Raw genomic sequence first — 15308 nt, 5'->3', positions numbered from 1 at the left:
AAATCTAAACATATCTAAGCCTGTCAAACCAATGATATTTTCTATAATAAAAAATGACTTGAACCATTTTGTTAAGCCTCAGTTAACTCCATCCTTAATAAAGACAAAGAAACTATCTCTAGTCAATTTAGTCTGTTACTAATGGACTCATCATTGGAATAGAACTACCATAATGACTAATTTCAGAATACAGATATATATTGTGTCAAAGAAGTCTTTCATATGTTCTTATTTCCTTTATTTCTACACAATTACTTTTTCATACAGATTAGTACACATGTTAAGCAATGGTTTACTGTTTTATCTTATCATCTCTTTTAAGTGTGTAAGCTAGATGTATTAGGGTTCTCTATAGGGACAGAATTAATGGAAATATATATATTTATATTTATATAACGGGAAGTTTATTAAGTATTAACTCACATGATCACAAGGTAACACAATGGGCCATCTGCAGGCTGAGGAGCAAGGAGAGCCAGTCCGACTTCCAAAACTGAAAAACTTGGAGTCCGATGTTCAGGGGCAGGAAGCATCCAGCACAGAAGAAAGATGTAGGCTGGGAGGATAGGTCAGTCTCTCTTTTTACATTTATCTGCCTGCTCATATTCTAGCTGGGCTGGCAGCTGACTAGAGTGTACCCACCCAGATTAAAGGTGGGTCTGCCTTTCCCAGCCCACTGACTCGAATGTTAACCTCCTTTGGCAACACCCTCACAGACAACACCAGGATCAATACTTTGTATCCTTCAACCCAATCAAGTTGACACACAGTATTAACCATCACCAGTCCATGCTTGTCAACGTGGACCCATACACATCTTATGAAATCATACATAATCTTCAATAAAGAAAATAATAAGGTTATAATTACATGTAACATCATACAATTGTCCTTCATACAACCAGAAATGCACCAACATCCAACCCAAATACTATTACATAAAGTTAACAACACTTAAATATTAATGTGAAGTCAATAAATCTTATGTCACATGTTAAAGTAGAAAGGATATAAAATGAAGATATTTTCTTGGTACAAATATGTACATACACAAACCTGTTTTTACCAATAGAAGGAGGAAATACTCATGACAATTACAGTCCTTGTTTCTGCAGCTGGTCACGTGGTCATAGCTGGTATTGATGACTACCTTCTTCTGCTACCCATTCTGTATGCCCTTTGCCTTCAGCAAGCACTTCAGCATGTTGTTTTTGTTTGTTTGTTTGTTTGTCTGTTTTTTTCCTGGTAGAGTGACCCAAACCTTCATTCCTGAAGGGTCTGAGTCATTTGTAGTCCTGCCTGGATTTGGCTGCTGTAGTTTCCCAGTGACCTTAGTCACAGGTCATGGTAATACTAAGAGACACTCTAATGGATCTCCTGTATTCCATATATATACTTCCTTACCTCCGTTGTGGAGCAGTAGACTGATTTCATCTTGATAGTCTGGGTTTATCACCCCAGCCAACACTGTAACTCCCTTCTTAGCCTACTGACTTAAAGGTAGGAGGAGCCCAAAGTGTCCAGGTAGCAATCTCAACTTCCAGTTTAATGGAATCGTTGTTGTGTCTCCTGGTGGGAGCGTTCCTTGCTCTGGAACTAAGACCTCTACACCAGCAGCATGTATTGTTCTGGGAACAGGAAGCAAAAATTTTACTAGTGGATCACTAGGGGGGATGGTGAGTGGTGCCACTTCCACTTCCACCTCTTGATTTCTGGACCCGTGAAACCTGGCTATGGGAGAAACAGTACCATATATTGGATGCTGACTCAGAGCATACAGGGCCTTCTGGAGAACTTTGCTGCAGCCCTGCAAAGTATTGTTGCCTAGATGGCATTGTAATTGTGACTTCAAGAGGCCATTTCACCATTCTATCAATCCAGCTACTTCAAGATGATGGGGAACATAGTAAAACCAGTGATTTCCATGAGCATGAGCCCACTGCCACACTTCTGTAACCATAAAGGGGGTGCCTTGGTCAGAGACAATGCTGTGTGGAGTACCAGGGCGGAGGATAAGGCATTCCGTGAGCCACGGATTGTAGTCATGGCAGAAGCATAGTGTGCAGGCTAGGTAAACCCATATCCACAGTAAGTGTTATTCCAGCATGGACAAACCTCTGCCTTTTCCATGATAAAAGAGGTCCAATATAATCAACCTGCCACCAGGCAGCAGACTGATCACCCTGAAGAATGGTGACATATCAAGAGCTCAGTGTTGGTCTCTGTTCCTGGCAAATTGGGCACTCAGCACTGGTTATAGCCAGGTCAGCCTTGATGAGTGGAAGTCTGTGTTGCTGAGCCCATGCATAACCTCCATCCCTGCCACTATGGCCACTTTTTTCATGGGCCCATTGGGCGATGACAGGGGTGGCTGGGGAAAGAGGCTGCACGGTGTCCACAGAATGGTCATCTTCTCCACGTGATTTTTAGTATCCTCCTTTGCTGAGGTCACCAGTTGGTGAGCACTCACATTGGAAATAAATATCTTCACAATTTTTGACCACTCAGAGAGGTCCATCCACAGATCTCTTCCCCACATTTCTTTGTCACTAATTTTCCAATCAGGCTTCTTCCACATCCCTGACCATCCAGTCAAACCAGTGGCTACAGCCCATGAATCAGTATCTAATCGCACATCTGGCCATTTCCCCTTCCATGCAAAGTGCACAACTATGTGCACTCCTTGAAGTTCTGCTCACCGGGAAGATTTCCCTTCACCGCTCTCCTTCAGGGATGTCCTAAAAAGGGGTTGTAGTTCTGCATCTTTTCACTTTTGAATGGTGCCTGAATATCGTGCAGAACCGTCTGTGAATTTTCTGTTATTTGTATTATTGTAAGAGCCATCTAGCAATTACATAAAATCAAAAACACTAGATTTAGTTTTGTCAATAATGAAGTCGATTATTTTTCTGATACATGGGCACTAGCTAAGACTGAGATAATCCAAAATATCCATTCAGAAATTAATTTTCATTCTCTTCCTACAGCTTCTTTTTGAGATCTGGTGATGAGTAATAAAACAACCTGATTTGATTCAACTTATTTTTGTTGCTTTCCTTGTTCACTGTCTGAGAGATGTGCTAATGAACAGCAAAATTATTGAAGAGTTAACAGTAGCAGAATAGAAAAATAAGTCATGGATAAATTACAAAAAAATGGAAGATAGATAACTGAGAATTATTATCATTTGGATGGGTATTATGTGGTAAAAAAAAAAAAAAAAAAAAAAGCTAATATGCTACGAGTTTGGTTCTGTCTATCAGTTCTCTGAAATACAAATATACAAGAAAAGAATTGACCAAATTTTCATCAAATATCCAGGTACATGTTGGTAAGTGGAAATAATACTTGCTTTAAAACCAACAAAAGCAATGTTGTCTATGATTCAGATTTCACTTTTGTTTAAGAAATTCCATGCAGAAAAGAGTGAACATCTTGGAATCGGAGAACTATAAGGGATTTATAGAAGTCATATAATGCATTGCCTTTCTGGAGTGTACAACATCAAAAACAACCCAAACAATTTAATTTTTTTAGGTGTTACTACAGACATTACAATCAGAGATACACTAGTGTATATGAGTCCATTCTTGCATTGCTATAAAGAAATACCTGAGACTGGGTAATTTATAAAGAAAAGAGGTTTAATTGGCTCCCAGTTCTGCAGTTTGTACAGGAAGCATGATGCTGGCATCTGCTGGACTTCTGGAGAGGCCTCAGGAAACTTACAATCATGGCAGAACTTGACGTGGGAGCAGGCACATCTTACATGGCAGAAGCAGGATCAAGGATGGGAGGTGCTACACACTTTTAAACTACCAGATCTCATGAGAAATCAGTCACTAGCAGGAGTATAGCACAAAAAGATGGTGCTAAACTATTCATGAGAAATTCACCCTCATGATCCAGTCACCTCCCACCAGGCCCCACCTCCAACATTGGGGATTACAAATCCACATGTGATTTGGATGGGGACACAGATGCAAACAATACACTGGAGTTTCACTGTACAAATCCTCATAAAACTACTCTCGTCAAGATCAACTATTGCCACCATGTTAGACAAATTTAATATTTTTTTTAAGTTCTCACAATGAGATCTGTCTAAGCCTTTCACATGATTAGATACACTCTAGAAACATATTGTATTTCTGGCTTAATATAATTCAACGGCCTTATATGATGTTTAAAATAACATTCAAAATCGTTTACATAGCCTATAAAGGGCATGATATAGCTCTTTCTTATGTTAAACACCTAATCTTGTGCCACTTTCTCCCTTACTCACTACACAGCAGCCACGGCCACTCTAGCATTTTAAAATTTTCTCTAATATACCAACCTAGGCCTCTGTCTATGATATTTAATATGTTAATACAGGTAAAGCCCTTAGCACAGAATCTAACTTGTAGTGAGATCCCAATAAATAACTTCTGTATTTTATTTTTTATTTATTAATAGTTAATAATCATAAATTCTTATGAAGTAAGTCTTATTCCATTTTATAGGAAAACTACACAGAGAGAGCAAGTAACTTCAAAGATGGCATAGCTGATAGATGGTAAAATGGTGGGGCTGGAATATAACCCACGAAGACTACAAAGTAGGTAATATATTAATTCCTTTTTGTAGACAAAGACTGTACAAAGCCAACTATTAAGTAATAGCTGTAATCAGGTGTGTCTGATTCTAGAAGTTAGGTTTCTTAATGAAAAAGAAGATGATGAACAATATTTATTAGCCAGAAAATTCTGTGTGACCACTAGCACTGTTGGACAAATGTATTTTAGATAAGGGGAAAGTTTGATAATCTATAACAGCTGTGTAATAACTCTGAGGCTAAATAAAGGGCAAATTGGTGGAATGTACCTAAAGTAAACTGGGCCTTGGTGAGGAGGAAGAGGGAATTGCTTTTAATAGCTTCCATACAACATTCCCATCTCTACTCATGATTCCTTCGGAGGTCTGAAAGTGGAAATGATATTTTGTGGTTGGAAGAAGAATTAAGGAGAGTGTAGGCATGCTGCTAATCAGTTTATCTCTGCCTTTATAATCTATAATTCTCAATGAAGATTACTAAGTTCAAATCAGTGGGCTCACCATTTGGAAATCAGAAATAACATGGTCATCGCTTGTCATTCTGGAAATTTATAGATTGCTACTTTCACATCGCCCCTGCCTTCCCCTAAATTGTGCTAAAATTACTGTGGATCTTATCAAAAAGTTGTGGATTTCTGTAGCACATCTCTGCATCATCAATATAAACACACACACACACACACACACACACATCAAACAAAGTTATGTTTAAAGTTATCCCAATATTTAGGCTTCTATAACAAAATAGCATAAAGTGGGTGGATTATAAATAACAGAATTTTATTTTTCACTGTTCTGGGGAGTCTGGAAGCTCAAGATCATGATGTCACAATGACTAGGTTCTGGCGAGGTCAGTCTTCCAGTTTTGAAGATGGCTATCTTCTCATTTTATCCTCACATGGAAAAAGTGGTGAGGAGGCTTCTTCAGTCCTTTATGTAAGGGCATTAATCCCATTCATCCTATGACCCAATCACTTCCTAAGGCATTACCTTCTAATACCATCATAACATAACCACATAGGGGTTGGAATTTCAACATATCAATCTGGAGGGAAGACAAACATTCAGTCTATAGCAGGAACGTTATTTTAAAAATACAGAAAGTACTAGGGGGTGTATTTTAATGACACTGACGCTTATTCCTGGAAAGCCACTGCAGGGTTTTGAGCAGCACGTTCACATTATGTGACTTACATTTTGAGCGGACCACTAATGAGTCCTCTCTGGAGAAGGTTAGGTGGAAGCAGAAGGACTAGTTAGGAGGCTATTGCAATAATCTATATGCTGAAACATTGTGGCTTGGACTAAGATGATGGCAGTGGAGGCAGTGAGAGTTCTTGGATTCTGGATATATAATTTTTTAGAAATATGGAACTCTAAAGAGTTATTGGAAAAAATATCCACATAGCATTCACTAGGAACTCATTATTAAAAAATTCAATTTATTGTCATTGTTATTCTTTTTTATGCCCAAATTATCTCAAATGTAACCTGTGGGAACCACCTCAAACTGGCTCCTATGTCCATTTGGCATGACACGCTTTAGTTTTCAGTACTTACTTTAGGTTACAAGGTTTTTATTTTGTTTGTTTTGTTTTGTTTTTTGTTTTTCCCAAAAAAGAAACACAGAAAGGATAAACCAGAAACCAATTAAAATGGTAACCTATAGGATTAGGGTGTAGAGTGGAGGAATAGAAAGGAAAATTTTCTGAGTATAAAAGTTTTGATTTTTGCACCATATAAATTTTTTAATTCAAGCAATAAAATAAATCAAGAAGATTAATAAATGAGACTCTAAAATTAAAAACAAACCCAAAGGTCATAACAGTTCTCAAGTAAATAACTTAAGCACATGGAGAAAAAAAAAAACTTAATTCAAGTAACATTTGAAATTGTACTCTGGCAAGGATATAGTCTAAATACACATAAAACAGAAAGAAATCTTGAACTTTACTCATTATGTTTGTCTTTTGGAACTCATATTGGCTTCATATTCTGAAATTGTATATTCTAGGATAGAACAAATATGAATATTATTTGAAGGCAGGGTTCTCACAGTGGAATAAAGGAAATACAAATATCGAATGGGGGCAGGTTAGGAAGAACCCTGTGGTAGCTTTAGCACTGACCACTGAAGAAGTCTAAAATCAATGACACCCCAGTAGCAATCAGTATATCTAGTAACAAGATCTTAGTGCCTAACTTATATTCTCCACTAAAAGGAAGTAGGATTTCCTGAAGAAATGTTTGGATCCAGGTTTGAGGCAGAGAAAGTATACGGTTCTGGATATGTTTTGAAGCTTGAGTTCACTAGATTTACAGAAAGTTTAGTTTGGAGGAGGTAAAAAAAAAAAAGTCAAGAACGACTTCAGGTTTGGGCATTTACTGAGTTTAAGGAACACTGCAAGAGGAGCATATTGGGTTGGGGAATACAAACATTTAGTTTGGCCACATTAATATTATATGCCAATTATATCTTCATGTACGCAAGATGTGTGAGAAATTAAATTCCGTCATGCATCACATAACAATGTTTCCATAAATGAAGGACCACAAATATGGTGGTGGTTCCATAAGATTGTAATGGAACTGAAAAATTCTTATAGCCCAGTAATGTGGAAACCATCATAAATATCATAGCACAACACATGACTCACGTGTTTGTGGTGATGCTGGTGTAGACAAACCTAATGCATTGCCAGTCATATAAAAGTATAGCACATACAGGCCGGGTGCAGTGGATCACACTGTAATCCCAGCACTTTGGAAGGCTGAGTTGGGCAGATCACCTGAGGTCAGGAGTTTGAAACCAGGCTGGCCAACATGGTGAAACCCCGTCTCTACTAAAAATGCAAAAATTAGTTGAGCGTGGTGGTGGGTGCCTGTAATCCCAGCTACTTGGGAGGCTGAGGCAGTAGAATCACTTGAACTCAGGAGGCAGAGGTTGCAGTGAGCCGAGATCGTGCCATTGCACTCTAGCCTGGGCAAAAAGAGCGAAACTGTCTCAAAAATAAAATAAAATAAAAAAGTGTAGCACATACGATTATGTATATTACACAATACTTGATAATGGTAATAAAAAGCAACGTTATTGGTGTATCTATTTGCTATACTTTTTATCATTACATTTGAGTGTACTCCTTCTAATTATATGAAAAAAAAAATGACTGTAAAACAGCCACAGGTGGGTCCTTCAGAAGATATTCCAGAAGAAGGCACTGTTATGAGAGATAATAGCTCCACGTGTTATTGTCCCTGAAGACTTTCCAGTAGGATAAGATGTGGAGGTAGCAGATAGTGATATTGACCATCTTGACCCTGGGTAGGCCTAGGCTAATACATGTGTTCATGTCTTAGTTTTTAACCAAAAAGTTTAAAAAATAAAAAATATAGAAAATTTTAAAAATAGAAAAGAGCCTGTTGAAAAGGGATATAAACAGAGAATACTTCTGTATAACTGTATAATGTTTTGTGGTTTAAGTGTTATTACTGAAGAGTCAGAAAGTTAAAAACAAGTTGAAGGTTTGTAAAGTAAAAATTACCTTAAGATAAGGTTAATTTATCATGGAATAAAGAAAAAATATATTTTCATAAATTTAATACAGCATAAGTATATAGTGTTTACAAAGTGTACAGTAGTGCACAGTAATGTCTTGGGCCTGCACATTCCCTTACCACTCACTGACTGACACCCAGAGCAACTTCCAGTCCTGTGTGCTCAATTCATAGTAAGGGCCCCATGTAGCTTTAATGTTTTTGATATTTTACACTCCAATTTTACTGTACCTTTTCTATGTTTAGATATACAAATACTCACCTTTGTGTTACAATTACCTCCCATATTCAGTATAGTAACATGCTGTACAGATTTGTAGCCTAAGAGCAATAGGCTATACCATATAGCCTAGCTGTGTAGTAGGCTACACTATCTAGTTTTGTGTAAGTACACTTTATGAGGTTCACACAAAGACAAAATTACTTAACGCATTTCTCAAAATATATTCTTGTCATAAAATGACACATGACTGTATGGGAGTTCAGGTAACAAATGGGAGTTGATATATAAATTTTGAAATTATCCACATATATATGGTATTTAAATTCTTGCAACTGAATAAAGTCATCTAAGTAATGAGTTTAAATGGAGAAAAGAAGATTGAGAATTGAGCCCTAGGATACTCTAATAGCCAAGGGTTAGAAAGAGAATGAGTGCCTAACTCAGGAGGAAGAGGAATAGCCATTAAAATAAGTGCAAATCCAGGAAATAGTATTTTTCAGAAACCGAGAGAAGAGTCTTTCAAAAAAAAGCTTGTTTCTTCTCTCATCTCCATTTTCTTCTTATTGATTGTTTTTGGTCTAATATGCATTTTCTATGTTTTAAAAGTGTTCTCTTATAGTTTTCATTGTTATCTTTTTGCAATGTATTTCAAGAGAATCCTTTTCTACAGTCTTCTAAATCATAAAATTTTGTAGTTAGGTATGCCAATTCTACCATTTCAGCCCTTCCTACTGATTTATTTAAAATACCAGCTATCATGCTTTAATCTCCCATAATTAGAGCTTTCTGCTTGTTTCTTTATCGTAGAAGCCCATTTTTGTTTTTAAAGTCACAATGCCCTCTTGACTTTAAGTACAGGTGAAATGGTTCTGTAAGTTCTCATAAGTTAGAAAACAAATTACTGGGAAACCATTAATGTGTTTTGCTTAGGGACTGATTTCATTGATCAATGTATGCTTTCCATTGTGTTCCTTCAAAAGTCTAATGAATCTTGGTTTTCTGAAAATTTTCACAAATGAGGGCCTTATTAATCAGAATTAGGAGGTGGGGTGAGTTTTTCTAGTATTTTTGACATTAACTCTTTCACTGGTAGTGAATTGGACTGATGCTAAAGGAATAGACTGCTGTGCAGGCCTTTAGTGTGCCAAAGACCTTGTCCCAAGGATATCGTGTTTCTGTGCCCATTGTGACATATTCTGTAGGTAACATACCCTAATTTAAAATTAATTATCCCTTTGGCCATCCCCATCAGCTACCTCTCTATGCCTAATCTCTTATGTTTCTAATGTTGGGGTTTCTCCATGATTTCATGTGAAAACTCAGTTTCCTTCAGTGTCTTTTTCCACCTGTATTGCACTGTAGTTTCTCAGTCCTGTGGGTTTTCATGTCATACTGGTCTCATTTACATGATAATATGTAGATATTTCTCATAGTTCCTGACTCACTAATGTCACCTACTCAGTTTTCCAAGGTGGTTACTGATTTATACATTTTTTTTTCTATTTATGCTATCATTTTGGCGAGATTTGGGTATATAGAATATTTAGCTACCATTTTAATAACAATAGCTAACACTTATTGAGTACCACTCTCCACGTATATTCCTAGGAGGGGAGTTCATTAAATCTCCTACAACTGTACACCGTAATAGTAATAACTGACCCTTATATAGTGCTTTCTATTTTCCAGGTGCTGTTATAAGTATGTAACATATACTAACTCATTTAATCTTGGCACAATCCTAGGAATTAGGTACTAACATTTTCCACATTTAAAAAATGAGCATGTATCTAAACAGATACATTTTATTCATTTATAAATTATATGCATGTACTAGTATACTAATTATTAAGTGCATCATAAAACTCAACAAAAATATTAATCAAAAGAGGGGAATATAAAAATTAAAGATAAATTCTAATATTTTATTCCCACACTTTGATGGATCTTCTTGATCAGGACTTCAAATGCTGCAAACCACTTTAGAGACTATTTCTGTTAAAAGACGTTCAGTTTTTTACCAGACTGTGGCCCTAGAAAGGCACTGAGGCAAAACAGTTGTAATTTGCGTCTCTCAAGTCTTCTAAAATGGGTTGTATACTGGAATTGTTCTTCACAGGATTTGTTTCCTTTTGTCTTGCCTTGTCAATCTCCAAAAAATATATGGATATTTTTATATGAAATATTTGGATTAGTCTTCCATGTTAACTATTCTGAATGGGTTAACAACTACTTATGTGTTTGAATTCTGGAGGGTTCTCTAAGAAAACCATACTAGTTATATTATCTCTATCTATTCTACCTCCATAACTATAGAGCATATATTTTCTCACAGGGCTCAATAATTGGTTGAGTATATTAATTAGTCAAGAACTAATGGCTTAGTGGCTACCAAAAGCATCTTATTCACTGGTCACATTTAAAAAGTATCTGTCAATCAGACACTTATTCCAAGAAGACAAACACAGTGCCAGGACGACTGCCAAGATGAACAAATATTTCATAGATGTCACTGGCTTGCTGACTGGCTGCCTGCCTGCTTTCCCCTTGGATTCGTTATTCACCTAGGAAGTTTTTTAAAACATCCATCAGACAGAGCTAAACAGACCTAAGTTGTAACTACTAAAATGTGTGGAACTACTGGACATGTTTAATGCTGCCACAGGTTTCCAGCTATGTACAGAGAAACTTTTGTTTGTGTGTTGTTCTCTAAAATCAGAACTGTGAGAATATGTTTACATTTTTATTATAGAAGTAGAAAATAAATACATCAACCTCTGGGAAAGAATGTAAAATATTTCTTAAAATTATTATGGTGCATATATATGTTAATATTAACATGTCAGTGGTACAAATACAGGACATCTAATAAAAAAGGGTATACAGAAAAGTGGGTGAAGATTAAAAACAAAACAAATTAATCACTTTTTTTGCTTACTGGCAATCAGTTCTTAAATTCAATTCTTCTTGTTCCCTCAAGCCAAAAACAACTCCAAGTGCAGGAAGCTAAAGATTTGACTGTTTTCTTGATTTTTCTGAAGCCGTAATTTTTTTTCTGGGCCAGAACTACCACTAGGAATCATTGAATAAAAACACAGAAAATTAACCATCATAACTATCCTGTCCACTAAGCTACTCTTCCCTTGGTTCCTTAACTGTTCTTCAGTGGTTTATTAGTTTGCTAGCCTTGCTAAAACAAAGTATGACAAGACTATGTGGCTTATAAAGACAGAAGTTTATGTTTTGTAAATCTGGAGGCTAGAAGTTTGAAATCAATGTGTCAGTAGAACCATGCCTCTTCTAAATTCCATAGACAAAGGATCCTCCTTTCTTCTTCCAGCTTCTGGTAGCCCCAGACTTTCCTCGGCTAGTGGCAGCATAATTTCAACCTCTGCCTTCATCGTCACATGACATTCTCCCTACACCTCTTCACATCATCTTTCCTCTACGCACGCCTGTGTCCAAATTTCCTTTTTTTTTTTTTTTTTTAAATAAGGACGTCAGTAATATTGGAGTAAGGCCCACCCTAATGATCTCATTTTAACTTGATTGGCTCTGTAAAGACTCTCTGTTTAAATAAGGTCACATTCTGAGGTACTGGAGGTTAGACTTCAACATATATTTTTGTTTGAGGGGGGACACAATTCAACCCATAATAAATGGTATGATCCTGTCCTCTTCACCATCCTAGCCACCCTTATCAAATGATCCTCCTAGAGCATGGTGTCTCTGTGACTGAACAAGCCACTTTAAGTGAAGTCCAACTCATGCAGAAGACAGTGGACTGATACCTCTTATCTTTACTTTGGACACTAAATATTCCTCAGTAGAGCCAAGAATGGCACTGACTTTTTATCTTTATCAGTTTATGGTCTTGAACCCCAGGCCTTTTGCACAGACTTTACTGTCAAGCCAGGTCACCCTCAAGCAAAATACATAATGTTGAATATTTTAATGTAAACATATGATTTTGCCTTTTACCTGCCAAATTCCCTTTTATTACTACTTTTTAGTCTTTAATTTTTAGTCCATCACTCTAGCCCCTGAAATTATATGCAAATATTTTGTGTATAAAAGTATGTGCTTTCGTCTCCTAATCAGAGAGGCTAGAGATTTGTAAATGTTGACTCTATGGTCTAACATCTAGTTACCACTCCAGCTTTGTATAACCTGCAGATTAGATAACCTGGAAATTTTGTGCTTATTTATATTATTGATACAAATGTTGATCAGGATAGGTCCAAATCCAGAACTAGGCAACATATCAGGAGATCTCCCCATAGATTGCCACTGATCCCTTGATCAGCAATTTTGAGGAGCAGTACAAATTCATCTTACTCTATTATTACCCATTTATCACTGTATCCATCCCACAAACATCTATAAAGCATCTGTATGTTCCAGTCACTGTGTTACCTCTTTTGGACCTCCTTATTGTAAAAGAAAACAAAAGTAGCATGGTAACTATGAACAAAATATTGTAAAATACAAGCAAGGAAGCAGCTTTTAATATGTGAGGAGAGGGTAAGATAAACAAAAACTAAGACTGGGGAGACTGTCAACAGCCAGATCTTTGTTAGTATTACAGACAGCAAACTTGCCAAAAATAATCTACATTTCTTGCCTCATTATATTCACCACATTATAGCTTCTTAATTGCTTACAAACTGCCCCTTGCCCCTTACAACTCTGCTGGATATGTGTTATTGAAGATTATAAAATATCTTCTGTCTTTTCTTGAATTATTTACAGCTAACCATACCCTTCATCAAATTCTCTCCCTTCTCCTTTCTTCTTAAACTGTAAACTATTTTGATTGTCTTCCCACTCCTTTGACCACATCATTCATGTTTGCCTTGTTGCCTGTTATTTCTCTTTACACCCCCAAATATGAGTATTGACGAGTTCCATCCTCAATTTTCTTTAAAACTCATAATATTATAAAATAAAATATGGTAGACAACTTAAGAGTTCATCTTCTCCAATCTCCTTATAACAGAGAAATAACTTTCCCAGCTGTCAAATAGCAGAAACTATTTCCTTTATTGCAGATTCTAAACTAAATTATGCTGCACAACTCTACTCCTTCTTTGTGAATGGATGTTAACCATTCAGATTCTCCAATTTACATATAGATATATATGAAAATTACTAACACCATTTATTAAATAGGGAATCCTTTCCCCATTTCTTGTTTTTGTCAGGTTTGTCAAAGATCAGATAGTTGTAGATATGCGGCATTATTTCTGAGGGCTCTGTTCTGTTCCATTGATCTATGTCTCTATTGTGGTACCAGTACCATGCTGTTTTGGTTCCCTATTTAATAAATGGTGCTGGGAAAACTGGCTAGCCATATGTAGAAAGCTGAAACTGGATCCCTTCCTTACACCTTATACAAAAATTAATTCAAACCAAACACCGCATGTTCTCACTCATAGGTGGGAATTGAACAATGAGAACTCATGGACACAGGAAGGGGAACATCACATTCCGGGGACTGTTGTGGGGTGGGGGGAGGGAGGAGGGACAGCATTAGGAGATATACCTAATGCTAAATGACGAGTTAATGGGTGCAGGAAATCAACATGGCACATGGATACATATGTAACAAACCTGCACATTGTGCACATGTACCCTAAAACCTAAAGTATAATAAATTAAAAAAAAATTAATTCAAGATGGATTAAAGACTTAAATGTTAGACCTAAAACCATTAAAATCCTACAAGAAAACCTAGGCAATACCATTCAGGACATAGGCGTGGGCAAGGACTTCATGTCTAAAACACCAAAAGCAATGGCAACGAAAGCCAAAATTGACAAATGCAATCTAATTAAACTAAAGAGCTCCTGCACAGCAAAAGAAACTACCATCAGAGTGAACAGGCAACCTACACAATGGGAGAAAATTTTTGCAACCTACTCATCTGACAAAGGGCTAATATCCAGAATCTACAATGAACTCAAACGAATTTACAAGAAAAAAACAAACAACCCCATCAAAAAGTGGGCAAAGGACATGAACAGACACTTCTCAAAAGAAGACATTTATGCAGCCAAAAAACACATGAAAAAATGCTCATCATCACTGGCCATCAGAGAAATGCAAATCAAAACCACAGTGAGATACCATCTCACACCAGTTAGAATGACCATCATTAAAAAGCCAGGAAACAGCAGGTGCTGGAGAGGATGTGGAGAAATAGGAACACTTTTACACTGTTGGTGGGACTGTAAACTAGTTCAACCATTGTGGAAGTCAGTGTGGCGATTCCTCAGGGATCTAGAACCAGAACTACCATTTGACCCAGCCATCCCATTACTGGCTATATACCCAAAGGACTATAAATCATGCTGCTATAAAGACACATGCACACGTATGTTTACTGCGGCACTATTCACAATAGCAAAGAGTTGGAACCAACCCAAATGTCCAACAACGATAGACTGGATTAAGAAAATGTGGCACATATACACCATGGAATACTATGCAGCCATAAAAAATGATGAATTCATGTCCTTTGTAGGGACATGGATGAAACTGGAAAACATCATTCTCAGTAAACTATCGCAAGGACAAAAAACCAAACACCGCATGTTCTCACTCATAGGTGGGAATTGAACAATGAGAACTCATGGACACAGGAAGGGGAACATCACACTCCGGGGACTGTGGTGGGGTGGGGGGAGGGGGGAGGGACAGCATTAGGAGATATACCTAATGCTAAATGACGAGTTAATGGGTGCGGCACACCAACATGGCACATGGATACATATGTAACAAACCTGCACGTTGTGCACATGTACCCTAAAACTTAAAGTATAATAATAATAATTAAAAAAATAAAAATAAATAAAAGTAACAGTTAATATGCCCGTGGATAATATCACAGTAAAAATTATATAAACAAAGTCAGTGACAGTTTTTCATG

This window comes from Symphalangus syndactylus, chromosome X (assembly GCF_028878055.3).
Source record: "Symphalangus syndactylus isolate Jambi chromosome X, NHGRI_mSymSyn1-v2.1_pri, whole genome shotgun sequence".
In the NCBI taxonomy this organism is placed as follows: domain Eukaryota; kingdom Metazoa; phylum Chordata; class Mammalia; order Primates; family Hylobatidae; genus Symphalangus; species Symphalangus syndactylus.
This window is presented reverse-complemented; position numbering follows the sequence as displayed.